Here is a 19176-nt window from a genome sequence, read left to right as displayed (position 1 = left end):
AAACGAGGTACTTGGTAAATGTTCATTGAATGAATAAGTGAATGTAGGTCTCACTCCCCCTTTGCCTTAAGCCCTATGTTTATGAAAATGGAGATGTATTATATTTAAACCCACCCTTATGCCTTGCCTGCCTGCCTGCATCTGTGCGAATGTCTTCCATAGCTCTTCTCTGTATCCCTCTGCTCCCTTTTTATATTCTACTTCTTAGACTGTGTCTAATTCATACTAAAGTGTTAAAGTTAGAAATTAACTTAGTATACTACCCTTCTCAGCAGTAATTGCAATATTTAAAAAGAAGGTATGAAAGGCAACACATCCTGGAAAGTAAACTCTCTCTCAGTCTGAGATTTCTGTCTCGGGACAGGTCAATATAAGTGATAACAACTGTGATTACACTTGACCTAGGAAAATGTACACTAGGGTAGTGTCCTTATTTGTAAGATGGTGGCAATAATAGCACTTTCCCAAGATCGTTCCAAGAATTAAATGAGATATTAGTTCTTTCAGAAACAATGAGTAGTCTGAGATTTTACTCTGTGCAAGGTCTAATGAATTATCCTGCCACAGTTTCATGGATGCTGGCAGAAGGCATGAGACTCCTGGGTCAGAGACAAGGGATCTTCCACATCACAGCAAAAGGAGTAGCCAGAGCAGCACATTTCCTGTGCCCTAGTTCCCACAGGGTGACCCAGAGGGCCAGGTGGCACCTGCACACACAGTGGCTGTGTTCCAGAAGTCAGAGCGTAGGGAGCCTGAATCTTTCAGCACGGGCAGCAGCATGCTTGTCCTTTACTCCAAAAGAGGGCATAGGGTTTATCACAGTGCACAGTAAGTCGGCTCCTTGCTCTTGTGGGAGACACTCCATCCATCTTCATCTCCCAAAGTGGTGCTTCTAGACAGATACCTTGGAAAAGACTCAGCCAGGACAGTCGGTGTCTCTGCCGGCAGGACCCGCAGCGATGTGAGTGACCCGTGGAAGACCTGACCCCCGACTTGTACAGCACCTGGCAGAGAACAAGCACTCAGGGACTGTGGTTACTGCCATTGTTAAGTCAAGGCAATGCCACCTCATCAAAAGATGACCTTGTTGAGTGACTCATGAAAGACAAGGAAAATGTGAGCAAGTCATCATGTGTCCCATGAGGTTTGGAAGTTGAAGTAGATCCTAATGGGTCTTAGGTGCCCAAACCAAGTTAGAAAGCGTAAGGAGTTTAGCTTTTCCCTCCAGTGCGTTTGGTGTTGGTGAACGAAGGACGTGCAGAATAGATGTGCTGTGTCCATTTCCTTCTAAAAATAAATATGCACTGGACAGCCTGTCCTCAAGATGCCATTGGGTTTTTTTCCATTAAGTTGAAATGACAGGGATGGCTTGAATAGAAATGGAAGCATCAACTCAAGGACCTGATGAGCCTCCAGGAGGCAAGTTGGGTCAAATCAAGATAGAGCAGAAGGTTACACTGTCTTGGGAGAGCCCTTCTTCTGTCCCTTGGATAATTCTTCCTGCCAGAAAGAAGCTGCTGTTCTCTGAGTGCCCAGCTCTCTTGTCTCTGGGGAAAAGTAACTCATTTATAGGAAACTCACTCACCCCTAGTGTCCTGTATTATGTGGGGCACAGAATACAGGTCCATTAAACATTTCTTAGTTTTCGACTGAGAAGTAAGGGACCCATGGGCTTTCCCTTCCAGGCAATGTTTGCATTTTAATAAAAATGACACTGTTTAGACAAAAGGCGAGAGTCTAAAAGGATGACTCTAACTGTGACATTTCAACACAAATGAGAAAGATAATCTGGGACCAAGGTGGGGGTGCGTGTGTGTTCCTGGTGTTTTTTAAATCCCGCGAAAGGGCTTGTTTGTGTCAGGAGACCACCTACACCTGGTCCTTCTCCAGTGTAATGTGCCCATGAAGGACTTAGGTTCCTGGAAAATGCACATTTTGAGTGAGTAGATCTGGGTGGGACAGATTTTTGATTTTTCTTTCAAGCGCTCAGGTGACATTGAGGCTGTTGGTCCACTGAAGCATCGTGCTGGAGCATCACGATTTAGAAACTTTGCTAGAAAAGGCTTGAGGGAGAGGAGGGTCTGGGCGCTCCCGGGGCTGTCCGGCTCTCAGACAGGGCTCTCTGTGGGCGTCACCTGGCCCCAGAAGTCTCCAGGGAGGCTGGGGGGCCCCAGAGTTTACTCCGACGCTCTGCACCCCTCCCAGCAAGTCCAGAAAAGTGGTCAGGATGCGTGGGGGGAGGGGGTGGAAGAAACCTAGGCAGTGCCGCTCTGGTGACTAGCACAGGGTCCCAGCGCCCTGTGGCTAGCACAGCTCAGGACTCTGAGAGCAGATGGCAGGTGGGCAGCGTTGTGTCACATGGCAGAGCCCAGGGCCCTGCTCACACCCGCTTCCCTCGGCGCCTCCCACACCTCCCTCCTCAGCTCCATCCCAGGATGAGCAGAGCGTCACCCCGACAAGCAGACCGTCTGCTGATTATTAATCACATTCCAAGTCCGGATGTCTGTGCCCAGACACTGAGCTGGCAGAAAAGGGCCCTGCTTTGCAGAAACCTGCTCCAGCGCCGGAGAGAGCCAGCTGGTCCTGTGATATCAGACTTCAGATCTGGGTGACGTCTCTGGGCATCAGAGCAGAAAGTAGAGAAGCCTATGTGTTCTCAGGCCACCTCTATCTTGTTTCCTAAAACAAACCAAAACAAAACAGAACTAAACTGAAGTAACTTCTGGTGATGCCTCTGCGATGATGAGGCAGGTCAGTTCACTGCAAGATTTGGCAGATACTGGCTGCGGGTTTCCGGTGCTTCGCCGGAGTCATTCCCCAGGTGATGGGAACGTTTTCTCCTTGCATTTGAGGGCAGGGGCGTCCCCAGGGCCCTGGCCAGCCTGCCCACTCCTCTCACCTCTTCCTGTGGCTTTCCTTACTGTACCTCCCCACACACGCCGGACGCCTCTCCCCAGGCAGGGCTGCATGAGGGAGCTCCCTTCTCCTGCTTCTCACCACCCTGCCAGCCAGGTTTATTTCCTGAAGTGACTCTCACAGGCAGGTTTGCAACCAGGTTTTGGTGACAAGGACAACTCAGCATGGTCTCAGATAGGCTTCACCCAAGTCGTCCTGTGTTGGTATTTCCCAAGGAGGGCAGGAGAGCCCCCCTCCAACCAGCCAGAGGATGCTACTGAAAATGGAGACACTCTCTGGGGCCAGGAGATGCAGGACCTGCCTGGGGCAGGGAGGGTGATGGGCACAGGAGCTGCGATTGTAACACCTCTAACCTCAGGGGTCCGGGAGGAAGAGCAGCCCTGCACTCAAAGACCTTTGGGGACAGGTGGGGATGAGCCAGTGCATAATCGTAGAATTCCTCAAATCACCCGACGTTGATCTATCTTTCTTTCTTTCTTTCTTTCTTTCTTTCTTTCTTTCTTTCTTTCTTTCTTTCTTTCTTTCTTTCTTTCTTTCTTTCTTTCTCTCTCTCTCTCTCTCTCTCTCTCTCTCTCTCTTTCTTTCTTTTCCTTCCTTCCTTCCTTCCTTCCTTCCTTCCTTCCTTCCTTCGGCTGCACCTGCAAAATGCAGACGTTCCCAGGCTAGGGGTCACATCGGAGCCACATCTGCTGGCCACAGCCACAGCCATGCTGGAACTGAGCTGTATCTGCCACCTACACTGCAGCTCACCACAACACTGGATCCGTAACCCACTGAGTGAGGCCAGGGATCAAACCTGCATCCTCATGGATACTAGTCAGTTTCTGAACCCGCTGAGCCACAAGAGGATCTCCTACTCTGCACTGTTTCTAACAGGGGAGAGTGACGTGTTCTTGGGCTAAAATGCTGCTGAAATTAGTCATCCCCAAGGAGAAGAGATGTTTTTGGCCTCCCGGGCTCCCTCCTGCCCATCGTGCCCTCCTCTGCCTTGTCTTCTGTCCTCTCAGAATTCCAGGGCACAGAGGTTCTTTCTTCTCCCTCAGCAATGCATCATTCATAATCTTTCTATCACAAATGATCAAATTATTTTAAACATTATTTAACTGTCTAACCAATCTGGTCATAGATACTTGAGTTAAATTCCTTATTCAGTAACTTTTTCCTGAGAAATTTGTGCCCTGACATGGTTTCAATTTTCAGTGAAAAGGTTGATTTTCATAGTGGGCTACAACTTGGGGGTTACAGGGTGATATTCACCCCTGCAATGCCCTAGGGTAGTTGTCCCTGCCACAGTGTCAGGGCTACACAGGGGTGGCACAGGCAGAGGAGGGAGGGAGGGACCGTTCCTTGCCAAGGCGCTGAGAGGTTCCACAGCTAGAAAGGAGGTTGGCTCACAATCTCGATCCAAGACTCTGACTCCAGAGCGCAAGTTCTTAATGCAGCCCTATCTATCTATCTGTCTGTCTGTCTATCTATCTATCTATCTATCTATCTATCTATCTATCTGTCTATCTATCAGTCATCTATCTCTTTATCTAGAATATATTCTACAGTGTATTACTTCTCTGAATGCAGTGGTTTCAGGCAGAGATTCCTTTTCCTCAGGATTTAGAGGTACCTCAGGTTTCTTTTCACCAAGAATAGCAAGAGGGAAAGTTAGGTTGATTCCCCCCCATTAAATCTTCCATCTTCCAGCTAACACCATCCACCTACCCACCCACGCATTCACCCACCCATCCACACATCCGTCCATCCACCCACCCATCCACCTCAGCTACCATCACCGCCAAGCATGCGGCAGTTCCTCTCAGTAACAGCTGCTTTCATACCATCATGAGCCTCATCAAGGTGACTAATTTCAGAGGAAGTCTGAGGGTCTGGACTTGGAGGTTGGCATTTGGTGTCACTGAACAAACAGCAGGCAGATGTTAGCAGGAGTTCTATTTAGGGTGGTGTTTTCCTGGAAGTCTGTCAAGGAGTTTGCCAACTAAAATTAACTTTGTAGCATCTGAGCCAGAAACACAAGCTGTGCTTCACTCTCATCTTCCTATGTGAACTCCTGAGTGCATGTGCGCGCGCGCGCGCGCGCGTGTGTGTGTGTGTGTGTGTGTGTGTGTGTGTGTGTGTTAGGGATGCAGCCAGATATAAAAAGTGCTTTGGTGAATTGTAAGGGTAGCATTGTGTTTAAGGATGCATCTTTCAGAAGAACGTACCCTGTGTGTAGCTCAGTACAGGACGTGAGTGTGGCTTTCTGAATTGCATTGAATTGAAAGTAGAAGCCCACCTTGGCCAGGTTCACACCAGGGAATGTAGTCAGTCACCAGCAAGAGTGGTTATGACCCTGGTGATAACACATCTGTCCTTATCTGGGAAATGGTGGTAAAAGATGGGGCATTGAGGGTTCTTAGAACTAGTGACCAGAAGCCGTGGCTGTTTCTGAGGCTCACTCTACAGGTAGAGCCTCTCTTCCCAGAACTGCTCCCTGGGGGCTCCACTCTTCGGATTCCACTAATAGACTTCCTTGCCTTCTGGCTTGCATATGGTTTGGTTAATGGCAGGGGTAAGCTGGGCTGGGCTTTTCCGTACAGTCTTGCTTTGGATGGGCTCTGTCCCTTTACTGGAGTCCACCCTCCTGTCAGGGTCCTCTCGGGTAACTGCTGTCTCTTCTTGCCTCTTCAGGCCTGGGGATGGTAGGAGCATCCCCTTTACCTGATTAATACACATATTTAAGAAAAAATTGTTTATAATGAGCAAAGAAATACAGGCCTAATTGCTTCCGCTGTATGACAGCCTCTGATCCTCTCCCCACTGATGTCCCTACCCTTTCCGCCTTTGTAATAATTCCGTTTATTTACAAGTATCACCATTGCTGGCGAGGAGGCTCTGATAACACAGGTAAACTGGAGTTGTAGCATCCTAAGGCAAGTCCGCTAACCTAATCACGTGTGATTATCCTCCATCGGAATTTACGTAATGCCAGCCTTCCCCCTCACAGGAAGTTGTAAGAGCAAAATGAGAAAGTGGAAAAAAGAGGCTCCGGATAAGTTAAAATAAAAATGCAGCTCAAAGGCTAGGGGCTCATGCAACTTATGCAATGACATCTCTTTGTCTTCACAGCCCTGATAACAGGCAGGGTAAACTGCTTAGTCACTAGCAATCCCAAGAAAGTGTATCCTGTGCTTCTTTCTGGGACATTTTTCATTAGACAGCATCTTGCTTTTTATCCGCGATTCAGCCGAGCATGGAAAATGTTGCACACAAATTCCTCACTTCATCAGAACATTTTCTCCCTTGGCCGGATGCCCTCCATTTTTGTGGACACAGATGTCCAGTGGCTGAGACAGATGCATCACACTAGTAATCAGCGAGTACAGTAAAACCACACTTGACTTTGTAGAGGGTAGAGGACAGCTCACCTGTGTTCTGTTTCCTGACCCAATTCAAAGAAGAGGTTCCCTCGGCCTTCCAGGGCACAGCCTGTGCTGCTTGGCTCAGACCATCCACGGGGTGCCTCAGCGCCCGGCATCCGTGCTGCTCTGCGACACACGTGCCCCCGGGCCACTTCCTCACATCCCTGTGTCCTGGCCATGGGCTGCTCCATGGCAGGAGTGCCCAAGGAGGCAGGGGGGCACCTAAAGGTCCCCATGAGCACATGTGAACACAGGGTTAGGTCATTCCACCCTGGTTTCTTTGGGGTTCTTTACATAGATTTTCCAGAATTGCTATTTGGTTTGTCATTCCCCCCCACCCCCCGCCCCCGCCCCGGCTGGGTCTGATCTTTTAAGAAAAATTCAGGCTCTCAGATCTACCTCATGAGCTGTGGACTCTCACAGGTTGGTTTGACCTGTGCAAGAGCGCAAGGTGTAAAGCATCGCAGGCCGATGCTTCCAGGTTTACTGCTGTCCCTCCTTCCAGGAATCTTAAGGCCAGGACTCTTCAAAGTTCTTGGACCTTCGTGCTATGGTTTGTTAGTGACTTTTAGGTCTTTGCATGGCCATGCATTCAAGAGTAGGAAACTAGAGATTTAGGACAAAGGGGCTTGTAGCTTATCGGTGTGTTCTGCGAAGTTCCGTGTCCTCCTTACAGAGGGTTCCAGGCCAGGCAGGGTGATTGGGTGTAAAAGCCTTCCCCACCTCATCCCTCTAAGGCTCGAGGAGGGTATGCAGTAGCCTCAGTAACGCTTCCCGGCAATGCCCATGACACCATTTCCCATCTCGCTTCTGGAATAACCTCTCCATGTCACCCTGTCTCTGCTCCCTCCTCCTTAGCCATAGCAGTAGGAAGGATGCTGTGTACTTCTGGTCCCTTCAGGCTTCCTGGGAGAGTCTGATCCCTCTCCCGATAGCGGTTCAGCTTTACCCTGATGATCTGGGCAAACGCAGTGAAGCATGGTGGCACCTCGCTGGCGTGGTCTGTCAGCTCGCCTAGAATAGAATCTCCGTCAGGGCTGTTTGCCTCCTGTGGCCGCTCCAACTGGCAAACAGGTTGAGTCTCCCCCTCAGCAGCTGGCTCCCATCTGCCCCCTGTTGGTCTGCAAATGTGATCCTGTTTTAACTCCAACTTGCAGCAGAGACATGAACAGCCACGAAAGCCATGTGGATTTGAAACTGTGCCTTGTGAAAGTGACACTTTAGTTCAGTCATTTAAAGCCAGTATCTCGGCCAGTTTCATTAAGACTGATGATGGCAGATGATTGAAGCCAATACGTTCCCTTAACTCCAAGGAGACTGGAGAAGCCACTCAGTTGAGTACACGAGGCCTTTTAGTGTCTCTAACAACCCTGCCCCCACCCCCCAAAAGTGGCCAGGACCTGGTTCAGGATATTTGTTCTCCTCTGAAATCAGTCACTAAGCAGGCTGCAGACCCACACAGGGACCATCCAGGAGAGATCAGCGTGAATAGTGGTCATGTTTCACTCAAAGCAGGACTTTGTGAGTTCCTCCCTCTGAAAACGGCGAGTGCACAGGTTAAAACCCACAGCCCTATCTTGGAACCACTTTCCCTGCTTTAAGATAACAGCACAGGTGACAGACGTCCTGCAGCCCTTCCTCAGAGCAGACAGACGGACGAGAGGAATCTGTCGGGGTCTCTCTCGTTCTGGAACTCAGCCTGTCGGCTTTAGTTTGCAAATCCCTCTTGTACCAAGTGCATTTGATAGGATCTTTGGGGTTAATAACACGAATAGAGCAAAGACGAGGCAGAGGAACACCTGCTTTTGGTTATCAAACAACACAGTAGTTCCTTGTCACCCTGCATTGTGTAGGTGGACAGGGACAGGGGTCTAAGGGCCCCCTCCCTGTCCCCTCAAGGGGGTTAATATAGGACTCTCATCAAGCCATAGTTAACAGTGAGCAGAGCCCACAAGAGTATAAGGAGCACACATTTGTCCTCCGTTAACCTTGGCACTAGACCTGTAAACTAAAAGATCTTTGAAAAAATTGTGGTATTCAATAAATGGAAGATTCTGAAATCATGCAATTTCCTTCCGTTCACCCAGGTTCTGAATTGCCGCCTGAGGAGTGACCATCCCTGGCCAGGGCGACTCTGCTTTTGTTTGATTCCTGGTGCCATTTGCACAGATCCCAACTGGCCAGGATCCTGGGGTCAAGTTCTAGAATGCAAAATGAGAGTGTGCTCGCAAATCCTTGGGGGGGACCGTGGCAGGAGGTTGGAGGCGCAGGCAGCCTCTTTGGTCTGTTTCTCACCTTTCGTAAAACTGATGATATGAGCACGAAGCTATTTACAACCTTAAAGAAACCTTCAGTTCAGGACACTGAAGCATACATAATGCATTCCCCTCAACAGAATAGTGTCTAAGCAGGCATTCTGGAGATTTCATCACACAGGATTGATGTGATTATAATTAAGAGGATTGGCATAGTTAGTTCCCTGAAAAAAAGGCTTGACCCAGGTTAACACTTTGATGTGAATAATTACTTCTCTAATTAAAAAATAGAGGAGCAATGTACTTTCTTTGCTGATGCTCCACCTTGTCTCCTAAACCCAACCCTTCATCTTGGAGTCTGTTCTCATGTACGCATTTAGATCATGTATATTAAATACAGAGATTATCCTTGCCCCCTGATGGTCCTGTTGCTGAGATGTGCAAAGATTTGTGGATGGGTTGCCACCGGTTTTCTTTTTCTGGTGGCTACTTCGATGCCTCGGTTTTAAAAGCTCAGTCCTTGTGCTTTGGAGCTTTTAAGATTCCACTTCTAGAACCTTGTACTTGGGATATGCACTATCCTGGGAAGAAGAAAAACCCATGACCTTTAGGAGACAAATTTGGACTCTGGGGGGATCCTCATTTAAGCTTCCAGAAAAGCACTACTGCATGGGCTGACAATCATGCGCCTTCTACAAAACACTTCCTCTGCTGCTGAAAGAAAATACCTAATTACCAGAGCACATGTCACTTTACATGATGTACAGGTGATGTGGGAAATGAGGCACAGTCACAAAAAGCAACAAACATTCCCAAATACGCCTGCCTCATCTGTGCTTCCTGAGGAGCCAAACGCCCTTTTGGAGACCTGTCCGTAGCAGCATTTTCAGTGACTCCCAGACCTGCTTACATTTGGCTTTGACAGAATTCAGTTTCCTTGTCAATTAAAAGTGACAAATTTCGCTTCTTGTAGGGCAGACAAACATTAGCCAGTATGAACCAGAGGAAGACCTGAGACTTTGGATGAATCAGAATCAGCCAAAAAAGTTCATCTGGCAACTCCTGCGAACTGACCGTCATCCAGGGGAACAGCTGTGATGTCGCACGGGGCACCCAGGCATTCTGAAGAGCCACTGGCATTGAGAAAGGGGCAGCGACATTTCCCCCAGCCTGTCCTTCCTTCCCGGCTCCTGGTAAGAAGGGCCAGTGCCATCCACCACTGCCCATTTGTCCAGGACCACCTCAAGACAGATGTTTGTCCTTTTCAGCTGTTATTTTTAGAGGCACAGTGTCTGGAAGGGATATCCATTTACTGGTTATTCATTTTGCTTTCTGCTTCAGGGATGTTGATAAAGAGTGTGGATCTAAATAATTGCTTCCCCTCAGCCAACTCATAGAAGGTGTCCTGGTGCATTTTATGTCCTGAGGGCAAGTGAAAATTATGTGTCATGTGTGGCAATTATTTTCTATGTTGCTACTCCATTCCTGGCATATGGATGTGTCAAGCGGGTGACTGTTTATCGACCAGAGCGGGGAGGGGCAGGGTGGAGGCAGCTGGGGAGGGAGGTGAGAAATTCCTAGTTCTTTTCTTCCACCGCTAATTCCTTTCAAACAGATACTCTGATTTCATATGAAGTAAAGCTCTCTGCATAGTCAAATTGATCTGCTTTTCTCGGATATTTTCCTAAGTAGAGTTTCCACTAAGATGAGCTTAACTAATGATGGAAAGAATGTAATCCGTCTGTGAAAAACTCTTAATCTTCATAAAACCAGACTCACAGGGGCTTTGTAAATGACATTTACCTCTGCTCCACTTCCTCTCCATTCACAAAATAGCTGATTGCATGTGCAGAAGGAAGAGAGGCCGGCTGTCATTTTCTAAAAACGCGACCTGCACTGTTGGGGTCCGTAAATGATGGCTAGTGAGGTCATGGAGAATGGTGCTGCCGTGTAGTAAGCTTTTTAGTTGATGAAGATAGTTACATGAATACTAATGGTGATGATGAAAGCAGCAATCCAAGCTTTTTGAGCCCTTACCGTGTACAAGGTGCACTGGTAAAGTGCTTTATGTGCATCGGCGATTCACTTGGTCCAATACGCATGCAAAGCAGTAACTATTGCTGTCTGGATTCCACCTCGCAAGATCTATTCTTCACCAGGTTTTTCTCTTCTCAGTAAAGGGTACCGCCAGCTGCTGAGCTGCTCTGGCCACAGACCTGGAAAGGAGCCATCTTTGATTCATCTCTTTCCCTTTGCCTCCCTCATCTAATTTGACCACAGATGCTGCCAGCGGTGACAGCAAGTTTCCCACCTTGGTGTCTTTGATGGGATCCCTGCTTACTTCTCAGACCTCACCCTTCCAACTCTCTTCTCCTGGCTCGGGTCCCAGGGACACTGTCCTTCCGTTCCTTAAATGCATCGCACTTGCTGGAAAATGTGTCTTAAATATATCTCGAGTCCTTCCGTGTCAGTCCATTGCCACAACTTCAGGCTGAGCCTCATCACCTCCAGCTGAAAGTATGGAAACGGCCTTCTGACAGGTTCCATGCTTTCACTCTTACTCCCGCAGAAAGATCCAACAGTAAGAATGAATTGTGAAACTCATCATATCACCCCACTGCCTAAACCTCCTGTGGCTTTGTTTTGCTCCTAGGAGAAATACCTATTTCCTGACTTGCCTGTTCGCACTGATTGCTGCCTGCCTCTCACACCCGCATTTCCCATCACTGCCTTCCTCGCTTTCTATGTCCCAGATACACCAGCCTGTTTGCTCTCTCTTGAAAATGTCCCACTTACTTCTGCCTCCAAGTTCTGAAATCACTGCCTTTTTCTCTGGGAAACACGTCCCCTGTCTTCACATGATTGGCCCCACACCATCGTCATAATTTTATACCCGCAGGTGCAAAATAAATAGTAATCAAAGGGGAATAAGGTGTAGCCACGTTTGCTCCAAAATTGGGAGGACGTTTAGGGACAGGTTTGGGAGGAATTTGGATGACAGACATGACAGATAAAACAGCGGTCCTTCAAGAGGGTGACCTAGGGTTTTGAATTCGGGAGTTGGGCTGAGCCTGAGGGTACGGGCGCCTCTTGGGAAGACACGATGTGCATTGTTCTCTAATCTGGTCACAACCTTTACAAACAAATTAGATACTTATGTATTCATAGTGTCTCACCTACTCTGACTAATGCCAACCCTGCATGGAAGAAAACTGGAGATTGCAGAACTGGCCAATCACTAGAATGAATGAATTACCCCTACGGTCAAGGAAACTTAGGATGAGAGATGAGATAAGCCCTGGTAGAGGTAGAACTTAAACCCAGAACTTTCTGCTGCTCCTCCAGTAATGTGTGGGTCCATGGCGTCCTCACACTTCATTATTATTCTGTAGTATTTCATCTGAATCACATAATTTAACACAGATTAGATAAACTCAGAGTTCCCGTCGTGGCTCAGTGGAAATGAACTTGACTAGTATCCATGAGGATGCAGGCTCTATCCCTGGCCTTGCTCAGTGGGCTAAGGACCTGGAATTGCCATAAGCTGTGGTGTAGGTCGCAGATGTGGCTTGGATTTGATGTTGCTGTGGCCTTGGCATAGGTCAGCAGCTACAGCTCTGATTTGACCCCTAGCCTGAGAACCTCCATATGCCGTGGGTGTGGCCCTAAAAAGCAAAAAAAAATAAATAAATAAACTCTTCCCTACATGTGTAGGTATTTTATCTTATCAACACATTTGTAAGTTTTTGGAATCTAAAGACCAGTCTTTCATAGTCCTTTGCACATAGAAGTTTCTTCATAAGTCTTGGTTATTTAAAAAAATTTTTTTCTTTTAAAGTTTTACTGAAGTATAATTGATTTATGATGTGATCATTTCTGCTGTATAAGATGATTCAGTGTCACACATGAACATATCTATTTTTCCGATTCTTTTCCCATATAGGTTATCACAGAATATTGGATAGAATTCACTGAGCTATACAGCAAGTCCCCATTGACCATCTATTCCATATACAAGAGTGTGCATATGCCAATCCCAAACCCCCAATCCATTCCTCCCCACCACCTGTTCTTTTTGGTAACTGTAAATTTGATTTTATGTCTATGAGTCTCTATTTTAGAATAATTTCATTTGTATTATTATATTTCTGGCTGCATCCATGGCATATGGAAGTTCCCAGGCCAGTAATTTTAACCTGAGCTACAGGTGTGCGCCAAGCTACAGCTGCAGCAACGCTGGATCCTTAATTCACTATGCTGGGCCAGGGATTAAACCTGCGCTGCTACGGAGATAACACTGGATCTTAACCTGTTGTGCCACAGTGGGAACTCATTTTATTTTGAGATTCCACATATAAGTGATATCATATGATGTTTGTCTTTCTCTGTCAGACTTAATTCACTTAGTGTGATAATATCTAGGTCCATTTATGTTGCTGCAAATGGCATTACTTCATTCTTTTTTTATGGCTGAGTAATATTCCATCGTATGTATGTGCCACATTTTCTTTATGCATTCCTCTGTCGATGGACATTTAGGTTGCTATCAAGTCTTAAATAGTGCTGCAGTGAACATTGGGGTGCACATATCTTTTTGAATTATGATTTTCTCTGGATAGATGCCTAGGAGTGGGATTGGTGGATCATATGATAATTCTATTTTTAGTTTTCTTAGGAAACTCCATGCTATTTTCCATAGAGGTTGTACCAATTTACATTCTCACCAGCAGTGTTGGAGGATTCCGTTTTCTCCACACCCTCTCCAGCATTTATTGTTTGTAGACTTTTGATGATGGTCATTCTGACTGGTGTGAAGTGATAGCTCATTGTAGTTTTGATTTGCATTTCTCTAATAATTAGTGATGTTGAGCATCTTTTCATGTGTTTTTGGCCAACTGTCTATCTTCTTTGGAGAAATGTCTATTTGGAGTTGCTGCCTATTTTTTGATTCAGTCATTTGCTTTTTTGATATTGATATTGAATGCGTTGTTTATATATTTTAGAGATTAATCCCTGTTTTTTGCTTTGTTTGCAGATATTTTCTCCCATTCTGTAGGTTTCACTTTTCGTTTTCTTTATGGTTTACTTTGATGTGCAAAACCTTTTAAGTTTGATGAGGTCCTATTTGTTTATTTTTGTTTTTATTTTTGTTACTCTAGGAGGTGGATCTGAAAAGATATTGTTGTGGTTTTTGTTAGTGTGTCCTACCTATGTTTTTCTCTAATAAGAGTTTTATAGTATCCAGCCTTACATTTAGGTTTATTTTTGTATATGGTGTTAGAGAGTGTTCAAATTTCACTCTTTTACATGGAGCTGTCCAGTTTTCCCAGCATCACTTATTGAAGAGACTGTCTTTTCTCTATTGTATATCCTTTCCTCCTTTGTCATAGATTAGTTGATCAGAGGTGCATGGGCTTATTTCTGGGCTTTCTATCCTGTTCCATTGATCAATATTTTTGTTTTTATGCCTGTACCATACTATTTTGATGACTGTAGCTTTGGGGTATAGTCTTAAGTCAGGAAGCCTGAGTCTTCCAACAGTTTTCTTCCTCAGTATTGCTTTGCCTATTCGGGGTCTTTCATGTTTCCAATACAAATAAATAAACAACCTAACCTTACACCTAAAGCAACTAGAGAAAGAACAAACAAAACCCAAAGTTAGTAGAAGGAAAAAAATCATATAGATGAGAGCAGAGATAACTGAAATAGAGATGAAGAAAACAGTAGAAAAGATCAATGAAACTAAAATCTGGTACTTTGAAAAGATCAACAAAATTGATGAACCTTCAGCCAGAACTCATCAAGAAAAAAAGGGAGAGGGCTCAAATCAATAAAATTAAAAATGAAAAAGAAGGTACAACTGATGCCATGGAAACACACAGGATAATAAGAAACTAATGCAAACAATAATATGCCAAAAAATGGACAACTTAGAAGAAATGGACAGTTTCTTAGAAAGGTACAGTCTTCCAAGACTCATCAAAGATGAAATAGAAAATAAGAACAGATCAGTCACAAGTACTTAAATTGAAACTCTGGTTAAAAAACTTCCAACAAACAAAAGTCTATGACCAAATGACTTCACAGGCAAATTCTATCAAATGTTTAGAGAAGAGTTAAGATCTTTCCTTCTGCAAACATTCCAAAAAATTGCAGAGGAAGAAACACACCCACCCTCTTTCAATGAGGCCACCTTCACTCTGATACCAAAACCAGAAAAAGATACCACAAAAAAAGAAAATTACAGACCAGTATTACTGATGAATATGGATGCCAAAAGCCTTGACAAAATCCTAGAAAATCCTGGAGTTTCCTGGTTGCTCAGAGGGTAAATGATCTGGCATTGTCAGTGCTGTGACTTAGATCACTGCTGTGGCCAAGAAACTTCCACATGTCAAGGGTGTGGCCAAAATATATATATATATATATTTATATAATATATATATATAAATATATATATATTATATAAATATATATATATGTATTTATATATATATACATACTAGCAAACAAAATCAAACAGTTCATTAAATGGTTCATACGCCATGATCAAGTGGGATTTATCCCAGGGGTGCAAGGATTTTTTTCAATATCCAAAAGTCAATTAGTCTGATGCACTGCATTAACAAACTGAAGAATAAAAGCCATATGATCATCTCAATAAATACAGAGAAAGCTTTTGACAAAATCTAACAACCATTCAGGATTAAAAAAGAAAAAAAAAAAAACCTCCAGAAAGTGGGCATAGGGGGATCCTACTTCAACACAATAAAGACCATATATGACAAACTCATAGATAACAACATTCTTAACAGTGAAAAGCTGAAAGCATTTCCACTAAGATAAGGAACAAGACAAGAATATCCAATCTCACCAGTTTTATTCAAAGTAGTCTTGAAAATCCTAGCCACAGCAGTCAGAGAAGAAAAGGAAATAAAATGAATCCAAACTGGAAAAGAAGAAGTAAAACTGTAGCTCTTTGCAGATGACATGATACTATACATAGAAAATCCTAAAGACGCTATTGGAATACTACCAGAACTCATCAATAAATTTGGTAAAGGTGCAGGATACAAAATTAATACAAAGAAATATCTTGCGTTTCTATACAGTAACAATGAAAGATCAGAAGGAGAAATTAAGGAAACAATCCCATTCTCTATTGCATTAAATAGAATAAAATACATAGGGAGTATACCTAAGGAGGCAAAAAAATCTGTACTCTGAAAACTGTAAGACACTGATGAAGGAAATCAAAGATGACACAAACACATGGAAAGATATACCATGCTCTTGGATTAGAAAAATCAATATTGTCAACATGACTGTCCTACTCAAGGCAATGTACAGATTCACTGCAATCCCTATCAAATTACCAATGGCATTTCTCACAAAGCAAAACAACAGCGACAACAAAAATTTTAAAATTTGTATGGAAGCATTTGTTTTTAGATAACTATATTTCTCTTGTATCTCTAGAGATATTTGGCCATGTGGTTATTAAATCCTTCCTGAATTTATCAGTAGCTATGCAGCTATTTTGTATGCAAAAGTAATACCTCATAAAATAAAATTGTTAGGACACAAAGTTCAACTTGAAAAGAATGAATATTGAGTTTTTCTGAATGAACTTACATATATACATACATTCATGTAGTCTAGTCTTATATCCTTTGCAAGGGGGTTTCTTAATGGGATCTTAGGTCATTCATATTACTGCAGTCTGAAAATAAAATGAAATATCAGAATTACAGTGAAAGAAAGAAAAAGTAAATGTCATTCCTCAAACTCTATCAGTCTTCCTGGACTCGTGTCTGGGTTATCGTAGGATAACTGCTTATCTCAAAAAATGCCTGAGGAGAAGATTTTACTAGTTATACCCACTGTCTGAGTTACCCCCACTGTCAGTGGGTGACTGGACAGTGGATCACACTGTCAGTGCATTAATTCAACTACGTGATCATTTACTCTTTCGCTAACTGATCACTCAATATTTATGTAAATCACATAGGCTCGGCCTTACCTGACCATGAAAAAGTGATAAATCAACATACATGAAAATTCCTAGGCCCTAAAGTACATATATAGACAAAGTTTGACCCAGTACTGGCACAGCAAGTATATTGAGGCTAGGACCCTGGCTATGAAGCTGGATGTTACTCAGTTGCAGAATTATTTTCTGATATAGTGGAAAAAGACACTTCTGAATGCTGACATGGCTGTGGATATAAAAGAAAAATTCACAGTTCTCAGCTTCTCTGACATGGCAGATGTCTCATTTTGTGCAAGAACTGGGCATATCTCTGTGAGATACAGAAGGAAGCAATGGGGAGCAATATTCACTCCCAGTGTCCTTGTCTGATTTATAACCTTTACATTGTTCATTAGCTGCTTTGGGAATAAAACAAAGAAAGAGTAACCTTGAACCAAATCCACATTATTCTTCTCTCTCGTCCTTTAATATGAAACAGTCTTCTTGGTCTGACTTATTGCAACTATTCTATGTGCCGAGAATTCAAAGATAATTAAGCTAGAATCCCTTTCCTTGACAAATCTTGAGGTATAGACATGTTAGCATGCTTACACACACACACACACACACACACATTCATTTGCACATCCACAAATGTGTAAGCCATGAGAGTGCTGAGAAGGAAACAACTAATTGTGTCAGGGTTTGGGGAAAGAGGGTTGGAGAGAAGAAAGTAAGGCCATTTGAAAATTCTCTTTGAACTGAGTCTTGAAGATTGATAAAGAGTTCTTTAGATTGACCAAGAATAAATGACAGCCCAGACAGAAGAAACAGGGTGTTGGAAAACAGAGCCGATCGAGGTAAAACACATCCACCCATAGCTGCAGGTGCAGTTGCAGCCTATGGTTGATGGGGTCCCTCCAAGAAGGCGAAGCCAGCGATGATAAGAGCTCACAGGGCAGAATCCTCAGAGACACTGACGTTCAGGGAGGTGAGAACTCTGGAAAAGATTGAAAAGAAGCACTGAGCAGGTATGTGGAGAACCAGGAGAGAATGACAGTGAAGGAGCCCGGGCAGGAGATGCTGCGTGGAAGGGCGCTCCTGGAGCTGGCAGGTGGGTGATAGCTGATTTCCCTCACTGGGTGGCAAAGCCATGGCATGTTCAGTTGTGAGACCAGAAAACAGTTGTTATCACTTCCAAGAATGAGCGGGAGAGAGGAAATGGATGATGATGATGATGTAGGCTGCTCCTGGGGGAGGCTGCTTTAGTGGGAAGCCCAACATGATGAAGACAAGGTGGTAACTAGAGGGGATGCATTCCACAGATACAGTTTGCATTTAAAGAATCCCTGCAAGGAAGAAGGAGGGAGACAGATGGTAATGACGAACTTAAAGATGTCGATTGCTGGAGGAATTAGAAAGAGATATTGACGGTTTCTGTTGTGGCTCAATGGGTTATGAATCTGACTAGTATCCATGAGGATGAGGGTTCAATCCCTGGCCTCACTCAGTTGGTTAAGGATCTGGTGCTACCATGAGCTATTGTGTAGGTCACAGATGTGGCTTGGATCCTGTGTTGCTGAGACTGTGCACTGCAGTTCCAATTAGACCCCTAGCCTGGGAACTTCTATATCCCACAGGTGTGGCCCTGGAGGGAAGGAAAGAAGAAAGAGAGAGAGAAAAAGGAAACACTAAGTGCTGATGGAGGAATGAGCTTGGATGAGACAGGGGCTAGTCTTCAAGATAGAAGTGACGGAGGTAAACACAGATGAGGATGGAAATGAAGAAAAATATTGAGGCTCCTGGCTTGCAGGCAACTCTTTTATGAGATGTAGGAGGCAACGTTTATTGCCTCCAGTTATGTAATAAAAGGGTTATCTCAAAAATTCCAGATACTAGAAACAAATGGAGAGAGAGAGACTTCTGGAAGAAGAGGACCACTGACACAGGCTGGAGGCGAACCTGTTTGCCCTGTAGTGGGAGGAAGGAGGAAGACGCCAAGGACCCTCTCTCCTGCTTTCCAGGGAAGAAAAGCAGGGGCTGCTCTGACTTTGCCAGCTGAATGAGTGCTTCTCTACAAACAGGAGTACTTTTGGTGCCTTTATTCAAAAATCTTTTACATTTGAATAATTCAAAACACCTGATAAAATATTTTTTTAATACGACATCACAGTAGTTGTAATCAAAGAAAAATCTGATTTTAAGATGGAGCCATGAATAAAAGTTATTTACAAACCTATATGAAGGGACAAAATATAATAGAAAACATACAAAGGCTTATTTTTACCTTTCAAAGCACAACTTTGGCAGATTTGTGTTTGGGATTCTACATGTTTTCCTTCCCGGTGAACCTGATGTTCATGAAGTGCATGACAGGGACCTAACAGCTACTTTAAAAAAGATGAAGTTTCTTTTCCTTAATTAATGTCTACAAAGAGGTTTAATGATGAAAAGTGCCATTAAATGCCAAGTATTATTCATTATTTTCTCCTGCAAGAGGCATAGGGTCCTCGTTATATACTGTTGTAAATATTATAAAATATTTACAAAATAACTTCAAAAATTGCAAACAAGCCAAATAAAAAGGCATTTTCTTTTTGAGGTGAAATGAAGATCAAAACCC

The 19176-nt window shown here is 44.2% G+C and overlaps 1 long non-coding RNA gene across 2 annotated transcripts in view; it reads left to right on the top strand.

The window, feature by feature from the left end:
- The window catches only part of LOC125113519 (uncharacterized), a 608058-nt gene that overhangs the window by 505239 nt on the left and 83643 nt on the right, over positions 1–19176 (top strand). For both annotated transcript variants that reach the window (XR_007131482.1, XR_007131483.1), the window contains exon 8: positions 9555–9774. This is a non-coding gene — a long non-coding RNA (uncharacterized LOC125113519). The remainder of the gene's footprint in view (positions 1–9554; positions 9775–19176) is intronic.

The sequence above is a fragment of the Phacochoerus africanus genome, chromosome 13, assembly GCF_016906955.1.
Source record: "Phacochoerus africanus isolate WHEZ1 chromosome 13, ROS_Pafr_v1, whole genome shotgun sequence".
Classification (NCBI taxonomy): Eukaryota; Metazoa; Chordata; class Mammalia; order Artiodactyla; family Suidae; genus Phacochoerus; species Phacochoerus africanus.
The sequence above is the reverse complement of the archived record's forward strand: the minus strand, read 5'-3'. Positions and strand labels throughout refer to the sequence as shown.